The sequence below is a fragment of the Panicum virgatum genome, chromosome 1N (genome assembly GCF_016808335.1).
Source record: "Panicum virgatum strain AP13 chromosome 1N, P.virgatum_v5, whole genome shotgun sequence".
NCBI classification, from domain to species: domain Eukaryota; kingdom Viridiplantae; phylum Streptophyta; class Magnoliopsida; order Poales; family Poaceae; genus Panicum; species Panicum virgatum.
The window spans coordinates 39,834,737-39,844,728 of record NC_053145.1 but is presented as its reverse complement, the minus strand read 5'-3'; the positions used below and the strand labels follow the sequence as shown (position 1 = coordinate 39,844,728).

General features: G+C 42.0%; 1 long non-coding RNA gene across 1 annotated transcript; it reads left to right on the top strand.

Moving 5' to 3' along the window:
- Positions 1–1,464: 1,464 nt before the first annotated feature.
- On the top strand, positions 1,465–4,724 carry LOC120655808. Its single transcript, XR_005667736.1, has 4 exons — positions 1,465–1,611; positions 1,978–3,774; positions 3,857–3,975; positions 4,062–4,724. It is a non-coding gene; the product is annotated as an uncharacterized LOC120655808 (long non-coding RNA).
- Positions 4,725–9,992: the final 5,268 nt, after the last annotated feature.

Here is a 9,992-nt window from a genome sequence, read left to right as displayed (position 1 = left end):
CAAAAACAAGAAAATAATTAGTGTGCGTACTATGTGTCAGAGTTCATGCACACTCTAACTAAATGTGTGAGGACTACGACGGAGGGGTCTAAGAGTATGTACCAACCATTCTCGACTCTATTTTTCCTAATTATACTAACACGATGAATTAATATATCGAGCTTTTTTTTCCAACATGATAGATGAGTCAAATCAAGGAAGAAGTTTATGAAGCCGATAGGATTGACGGTACGAGCAGCTTGTAGGATATATTATGAGGGAGATTCGGGATCCTAAAGGTGAGTTCTACCACGACGGTCACATCAATAGGCTATCTGCATCCACGTCATGAGGGGGCGTAGTACTTGCACTATAAATGTGGCTTGCATATTTAAATTATCTGTAAACATGACTGTCACATTATTTGCATATTTGTATATTATAGCTAAATAACTTAATTATATGATTGACATTAGCTTTTAGTTAGTTTCATACATTATTCTGACTTGAACGTGACAAATGAATATATAGTAGTGTAGAGCTCGGATACGCGTAGCAATTCTGAAAGAATAAATAGAAAATAATAATATAAATAAAATAGGATTAAAAATAGGGGAAACCTTAGGTACTGGTTGGACTTTCCAACCGGTGCCTAAGGGGCCGCCAGCTTGCGTCAGTAGAGCGGCATCTAAGATACTGGTTTGTCTTTCCAACCGGAACCGGTACCTAAGGAGGTTTTGGACACCGGGTAAATTACCCGATGTTTTAGACCGAGACATTCAGTCTTAGTTTGGTAGTACCGGTTGGAAAATTAGTGCCTAAGGCCCCTATCACCCGGCATTGAAGGCTCGTTTTTTAGTAGTGTGACACGGTCAAGACCAAGCCTAATTTCCTGCTGGTAGTTGTTTATTGATAAATAACGCTGCCAACCACTGCAATTAGTGGTAAGCAAGGTTCAAGAAATCGCGCTTAATCACGAGATTACTCGTGCTTATGCGCTACGTGCTGGGTCAGCGCGTCGATTACCAGGTAATTGCGCAATTAATCACTGGCCGCGCTTAATCGAGTGCGTAATCGCGCGCCGCCGCGTAATCGCGCGAAACGCGCGCGTAAGCGAGCGGAAATCATCCGCACGGTCACCGGCGGGCGGGGGCGCGGGAAGGTTGGCGCGCGGGCGGGAAAGATTGGCGCGCGCGCGGGCGCGGGCGCGGGATCAATAGCCTCCCTGCTCGTCCGCTGCGCCTCCTTTCCCAATCGATAGCCGCCTCCTTTCTCAATCCAATCTCAGTCGCGCCTCCTGCTCGTTCGCTGCGCCTCCCTGCTCGTCCATCGCGCCTCCGTCGCGCCTCCCTGCGCCGTCCGCCGTGCCATTCCGGTCCGCCACGGCTCTGCTTCCCCGCCTCTGCAGTCCGCGCTTCCCCGCACCGTCTTCCCTGCCTCTGTAGTCCGCGCCACCTTGCACCGTTCGTCGCGTCGTTCTGGTCTGCGGTCCACGGCAGGGAAAGGTCAGCTGCAGCCCGCGGCCGTGCCTCCCCTCTCCACCCCTGACTCCACCGTGGTAGTCCGCCGTGTCCGTCCCTCCCTGCCTGCCTGTTCGCCGCCCCCCTTGGTATTCAGCCAACAGCCATTCAGGTAATCCTCTGTTCCTCTCTATGGACTGCTACTATACTAAGCCTATTTCAGTATTTCTTATGCTCTGCAATGCTGTAGCCTCTAGCCTGTAGGATTGTTCGTGTACTTTGCTTTGTTGATTGCTGTAGATTGTGCTTGTGCTTGTGCTCTGAATATCTTATACATGTTCTTGTGCTCTGCATATCTGCAATGTTGTAGCCTCTAGCCTGTAGGATTGTTCATGTACTTGTGCTCTGAATATCTCTGCTCATGCTCACTGCTGTGATGTTGTGCATGTCTTCCTAGGACTGTTCTTGTAGTTTGCTTTGCTGATTGCTGTAGGATTGTGCTGATGTGTTCGCTGCTATGTTGTGCATGTCTTCCTAGGATGGCTAGGACAGAGGGGCAGGCTGCTGTGGATGCCCAAGTGCCTGCAAGTGATAACCAAAGTGAGTATGTGTTTCACCTTAAGAGAAAATCAAATGACATTGGATGGAATTGGGGTAGCCTATGTGATCCAAATGACAAGAATAGATTGAAGTGCCTACTTTGTGGCAATGAGAATAGTGGAGGCATTAATCGATTCAAACAGCACCTTGCACATGAAGGGACTGCAGTGGTCCATTGCACCAAAGTGACTGATGAAATTAAAAAATTGCAAAGAAGATCTTGACCGACCAAAAAAGAAGAAAAGGGAGAAGCAGAGGGCAGAGGCAGATCTGAGAGAAGATGTGGTAATTACAGGGAGTAGAGAAGGATCAGATGCTGAATCTAAGGCTGCAAGCTCATCAGGTGGTTCCCCAACTCAAAAACTAGGTCCCATGGATCGATGGACACGACCTATTAATCCTAAAGCAACCAAAGAAGAAGCCAAGAGGCAACAAAGTTTAAATGAAGCACTTTGGAAGGAGAGGACACATCAAGTTCATCAATATATTGCTAGATGGGTATACACTCATGGTATACCATTCAATGCTGTTGACAATGATGAGTTCATAGAGATGGTTGAGGCCATTGGTTCCTTTGGTCCTGGTTTGAGACCTCCTTCCCAATATGACCTTCGAGAGAAATTGTTGAAGGAGGAGCATGCAAGAATGAAAACTTTGTTGCTGAACCGTGAAGAAGAAAAGAACAAGAATGGTTGTTCAGTCATGACTGATGCTTGGACAGATATGAAGAGGAGGAGTATAATGAATCTGTGCACACATACTTCAGAAGGGCAAGTTTCATGAAGTCCAAGGAGATGTCAGATGTATCACACACAAGTGAGGTCATATTTGAGTTAGTGGACAAAGCAATTGATGAATTAGGAGCAGAAAATGTGGTGCAAGTTGTGACAGATAATGCTCTAATAACATGGGAGCAAAAACATTGATGTTAGAGAAGAGGCCTAACATTTTTTGGAGCTCTTGTGCAACTCATACAATCAATTTGATGCTCCAAGGCATTGGTAGCCTGCCAAGGTTTAAGAAAACAATTGACCAAGCAAAGGCGTTCACTATTTTTGTGTATGGGCATCATCGAACCTTGGCATGTATGCGGTCTTTCACTTTGAAGAAGGATATTATAAGGCCAGGGGTGACTAGATTTGCCACCAGCTACCTTACTTTGCAAAGTTTGATGGAAAAAAGAGATGCACTAAGGAAGATGGTGGTTGATCCAAAATGGGATGAAATACCGATGTGAAGACAAGAAAGGGAAAAGATGCAATAGCCACTATGCTGAGTGTTCCCTTCTGGAAAAGTGTAGCACTTTGCCTAAAGGTTTTTGAACCTTTGGTGAGGCTACTTCGTTTGGTTGATGGGGATGTGAGGCCAGCCATGGCTTTTCTTTATGGTGAGCTAATTAAGGCAAAGAAGGAGATCAAGGAAGCCTTTGGCAATGTGGAGACTAACTATAAAGATGTCATGGCTATTGTTGACAAGAAGATGAAGGGCAGACTTGATTCCAGCTTGCATGTTGCTGCATACTTGCTGAATCCATACTACTCCTATAGAGATGCTGCCATCTTTGATGATTCAAGTGTTGTGGAAAAGTTCATGCTTTGTTGTGAGACATTTTTCGAAGGTGATGAAGAAAAAGAGTACTTGGCTGTCAATGAAGATTTTGACAAGTTTCAGACGAAGCAAGGTTCCTTTGGAAAGAAGATGGCAAGAAGTTGTGAATGATTTGAGTTCAACCCTGGTATTATTCTCTTCATTTCAGCAGCCATTTTGCTTCTTCACTCTACCTTAACTAATCTTATTCACTTCATTTTGACTGTTAGCATCTTGGTGGAGGCTCTATGGAGGTGGAGCACCAAATTTGCAACGCATGGCTTCTCGAATCCTCTCATTGACAGCAAGATCCTCCAGATGTGAAAGGAATTGGAGCACTTTTGAGTTTGTTAGTTACTAAAACTCTGCCTATAAAAATGTTGCCATGACTTGTCTCATTTACTAATGTTTATTTCTTTCATTTGTACTCTGTAGATACATACCAAGAGAAGAAATAGACTAACAACAGAGTGCCTCAACATGCTAGTCTACGTGCAATTTAATACAAGGCTGCTGTCCAAGAAGGAGAAAACCAGCAACAAGAAATCTTATGAAGTCCTCCTAAGCAAGGATGCTGCTGAAGCACAAGGTTTTTTTATGAGAGAGGGGATGAACAAGCTTTGGTGGTGTTTAGGGACCCCGATGAGGCTGAGGCTGAAGTTCCTGGAACTGGGATGACATGGCGTATCCTTGGAGATGCAGTGGGAGCAGATGAGCAGCTTCAACCTCGTAGGAGTGGAAGGAATTAGCCTAGAGATTTACATGAAGAAGAAGAGTTCGAATCCGAAGACGACAGTGACTATGAGGAAGAGCAAATTCCTTTTGAGGATGATGAAGATGAAATACTAGGAGCAAATTCCTTTGAGGATTGAAGCTGTCTGGACTGTGGGCTGCTGCATGTTGTGTTTGCCTATCATATTTTGCTTGATTGTGCTATGTACCATCAGCTGCTAGCTGCTGCTATGACTTTTAAGTTTTTATTTTCTTTGAGTTTGAAGTTTGAACTATGAACTATGCTATGTCGTTATGTGCTACTTCATGTGGTGTGCTACAGTCTGCAGCTGTTAATTTTATCATGCTCATTGTCATTCGTTCTTACTTTCTTGGTGATAATCTATTGTTACTGTCTAGCTGTCATGTTCTTTTTTTCATGAACTCTAAACTAATTAGGTTGTTGTCATTTATGTAGGTACAGTTGCTGTCCAGCAAAGAAGATGGCTAGAGGGAAGAATTTACTGTTGTAAGACCTCTTGAAAACCTCCTTTTTTATTTTTTTGGCAATATTAGTACAAATGATTAATCACGTTTAATCACGATTATTCATGATTACTCTTTTTCCATGCTCGAGCGCGCGCGCAGCGTGTAGCGATTTTTTGAACCTTGGTGGTAAGCTTATTAATTGACTGGCAACTGATAATGTGAATGTCAGATTAAGCTTTCTCGACAATTATTTTTTGTAGACGGAGTTGTGCGGATTTATCTACTAGGTTTATATCTGCTACTGTCATGGACCGGTCCCGTGGTTGTGACAGCCATAAAATATAAATTGTTGTCCACTACTATAAAAATAATTTGTAGCAACACTCTAATTTTTTAGGGACGGATCAATTTTTTTAACCGTTCCTACAAACGGAGGTCATGCACTATAGCAATTGAGCCACCCCTGAAAATCCATTTGTAGGGGCAGTTCACCCCCTCAGAAGCCCCTGAAAATGGTGCACTATAGCAATTGAGCTGCCCCTAAAAATCCATTTCTAGGGGGCGGTTCACCCCCACCCACACCTAAAAATGGCACCCATTTTCAAGGGCGGCTGAGGGGGTGAACCGCCCCTATAAATGGATTTTCAGGTCCGGCTCACCCACCTACCCGCCCTAAAAATAACTATAAAAAATCTAGACACTTCTTCCTCCCGACCCGCCATTGTTTGCTTGGGTGAGGAGCTACCTCAAGATTTGAAAAAAAAAGGGGAGGTTTCCTTCGAGTTGGGGGCTCGAGCAGGTAAACTGATGCTAATTCCTTGTCATTTCTAAGCTCTTTTGTTAGATTTAATGCTCAAATGGAGCTCACTTTGCCTCTAACTATCTCTAGATCTCCATGGTGTGGATTAGTCATTTTGAGACACCATTTGCCTCAAACTTTTGGATGAATTTGTGCTATTTTAGTAGGAGAACACGATTATATAATCATTTGGAATCAGTTTATAGTTTTTAGCCTCATTCTTAAGTAAATAATGCCCTAGATCTATGGAGGAGAGACAAAAAGATTTTTTTCCTGTTTTACAAAGATTTATATGTACATTTTTTCCTAACATTTAGTGTATATATTTATATCAATTTAGGGCTCCATTTCTTTCGAAAGATTTGATTTATTTTTCTTTATCTTCACACATGCACAATAGTTTTTCCCCCAAAGATTTAGTGGTATTCTAATAGGCTGGGTTTTGATTTTTTTATTTAGTACTAGTTAAATTGACTTTTTCCAACACATATACATATATTTACATAAATGTTTGATTGCTTTAATCCATTTAAATTATTTGTTGCTGTTCACATATGGATAGAACATGAATATACAATGCAAATAGGACGCACGCATATTTTCATGGAGAGCTTGGTAAATTCATTGAAGTTGCGGAGAACAATGCAAGGAAGGAGAAGACACGGTTGATACATTGCTCATGCAGAGCCTGCGAGAATTTGAGAGTATTCAGCGACCCAACTACAATCAGATCGCATGTGCTGCTGAGTGGTTTTCTTAAGGATTAAACGATCTGGAAGAAACATGGTGAGACGGATGATCCCCTCCGATGAATAATCCACTGGATGAAATCATACAAGACGAGGAGTTTGACATAATGTTCGACGCTTATTATGATGGTGGTGGAGATGATGATGTGTCAGCATTGATGATGCGGCAGGTGGATTCCATGGTGATGATGTCAACGACGGGCTCATCGATGGTAATAGTAGTCAAGATGAACTGGACGATGGTGATTTTCTGAGTCAGTTGTTGCACCACACCAAAGTGGATGTATTGGATGCTAGTTTCAGGAGGTTACCAAACTTCGAGACGGTGAGAAAATCAGCAAAGGAAAATATATATCAGCGATCGAAGGGATGCTCGAAACACTAAACCGTGCTTCATTTCATACTAGAGCTATTGACTCTGAAGACTAATCATAGTTGGTCAGATGGTTGTTTCAATGATCTGTTGCGTATCTTGGCTTGGTTGCTTCCAAAGCAAAATAAAGTGCTAGCCAACACATACCGAGCAAAGAAGCTTGTCAGCCCATTCATGATGGGTGTGGAAAGAATTCACGTCTGTCCAAATCATTGTATTTTGTATCGTGGAGATACTTTCAGAGACTTGGATAAATGCCATGTTTGTTCTGCAAGTCGGTAAAAAAACAATCCCGGTTACTGTGGTGGCGACAATGAAGGTCAATCCAATGGGAATAAAAGGAAGGGGAAGGGTACGAGGAATAGTGTTGCCTCAGTAGAGTTAGAGGATGCTACTTTAGCCATTTCTGAGAAGCAGAGCAGAATTCCGGCCATAGTTATGTGGTACCTCCCAGTTTTCGATCGTTTGAGGTGTTTCTTCTCGAAACCAAAGGATGCTAAGCTAATGCGATGGTGGGATTCATCAGAAGACTACAAGAAGGGTGATGGAAAGCTCTAACATCTAGCTGATGCTCAGTATTGGAAGAAAGTTGATGAGAAGTACTATCTGGAAATTCGAAAGGACCCGAGGAATGTTCGCTTTGCGTTGAGTACGGATGGATTGAATCCGTTTGGTGAAAGAAGTAGCACCCACAGCACATGGCCAGTGATGTTGATGATGTACAACTTGCCTACATTGCTGTGCTACAAGACGAAGTATCTTTGCTATCCATCCTTATACAGGGGCCCAAGCATCCAAGCATCGATATAAATGTTTTTCTTGAGCCACTAATGCAGAGATGGAAACTTTATGGAAGGAGGGTATCGATATCTTAGATGGTTTTTCACGACAACCCTTTAATCTTAGAGCCATCATATTTGTGACCATTCATGATTAATAGGCATTGTTTGTCCAAACAGGATAGATCAAAGGTAGGACGGGATGCACGGTGTGTGTGGATGGAGCCGTATCATATTTCCTTGGTGGATCACAAAAGGTAGTTTACCTTAGGTACAGGCGCTTTTTTGGTGGAAGGACATAGGTACCGAAGTAAGAAGTTCAATAATTATTTTGATGCCAGACTTGAATTACATTCTGCTCCAGTAAAACGAGATAGGCACTATGTTTTTGATATGGTTCGGACCGTCCAAGGTCACTTATGGGAAGAAGAAGAAGAAAGACGAGAAGAAGAGAAAGAGGGATAAGGCACCTATCGTTGGCGTACCATTCAAGAAACAATCCATCTTCTACAAGTACTTGTTGTATTGGGTGGGCTTTGAGGTCCGCCATGCAATCAATGGTATGCACCTGAAGAAGAATGTGTTTGGTAACATAATTGGGCTTCTCCTGGAGACATCAGCCAAGACAAAGAATACCTTGAAGTCACGCCAAGACTTAGTCGCCATGAAGATAAGACAAGATCTTCACCTAGTGGATAAAGGGAATGGCAAATATGAACTCTCTTCGGCTAGCTAAAACTTGACACAAGATGAGAAGATGGCAATGTGCGAAAGCTTAAGAGGGATCAAAGTTATGAGTCATTGAACTTCCAACATAAGGAAACTAGTGTAGATGAAAGATCTCTCACTATACGGCTATAACAATCATGATTGTCATGTGTTGCTGACGATGTTCATCCCGATTGCAATCAGAGTGATCAAGCCAGTATATGTCAAAATGGTGTGCAACAAGCACATTATAGCATCTTGCAGCACCTCACGATAATGGCACCTTTAGTCAATGAACACTTGAGCATGATTAGTGCATAAAGTAATGGCCGCTCGGATGATTGGATCATGAGAGAGCACAAGCATCGACTGACTGCATGGTTGAAGGACCTGGATCTACCAAATGTGGAGACCGTAGAGGAGCAAATGATCAAATGATATGGAGTTGGCCTATCTAGCCAGGTCACATCATGGAAAGGGTATGATATTAATGGATATCTTTTTTATATTTCTGCCAAGTGTAAGAAGACCGTGTCTCAGAATAGTGGTGTTTGTATTGACGCCTTAGACGAGAGAACAGGGCAAAGTACAACATATTTTGGTGTCATAGATGATATATGGGAAGTACACTATGGTTCTAATATATAAATCCTGGTCTTTCGGTGTCGTTGGATCAAACACCCAAAAGATGTTGAGGTGGACGGCTATTGGTTCACGATTGTCGACCTCAACAATGTTGGTTATAAAGATGACACATGGGTATTTGCCTCACAGGTCGCAGAGGTAATGTATGTTGCATGTTGCAGATCCTGCAAAAAAAGACAAAACACGTTGTCGTCCCTAGAAAACAAGGTATCATAGGAGTTGATGGTATTGATGACGTGAAAGAATATAATAAGTATGATGAAATGAATCTCTTCACAGACTTGTCACAGAAGTTGAGGATTATAGAAGCAAGCATAAGAAAAGATGATAAGCTATGGGCACGTAAAGATGGGGAATCGAGAATTGTTTCCGCTTAAATACATGCAGCTAATATCTCGGGCATTCATGTACTTTGAACGTATTTGTAATATGTCAAGCCTTACTATAATGACACTTGCAATCATTATTTATATTGAAATATTTGCTTGTCTATTTTTTATGTGTTTTTCTATATATATTTACTACCTAATTGGACATGTCATCTCAAATGGATAAGCCTGACATTGTCTTTGACTTTCACGTGTGAAGGTATAATAATCCCATATGAGTATGCAGACATACATCATACATGTAGGTATATTTAGATCGTGTTTAGTTGCCTCCCGTAAAATTTTTGAAAAGACATCTTTCTACATTTAAAGTACTAAACATAGACTAATCATAAAAATAATTACAGAACTCGTCTGTAAATCGCGAGACGAATCTAATGAGCCTAACTAATCCGTCATTAGATGTTGTTACTGTAGCATTACTGCAGCAATTTAGTGTCTATTTACAGCATAATTAGGTTCATTAGATTCGTCTCGCGATTTACAGGCAGCAGTCGCAATGTGTTTTTTATTTCGTCTAGATTTAAGTCTCCATGCAGATGCCGGAAAAAAAATTTGGAATTTTGATTTTTGGAAGTAAACACGGCGTTAAGCTAGTATGTCCACGTACTGTTGAGACAGATGACTTTGGGCGGATGTTTACAGAGAGAGTATGCTTACATACATTTACTGAGATAGAGAATTCTTATACAACATACATGTTTAATATTAGTATGATGGGAGT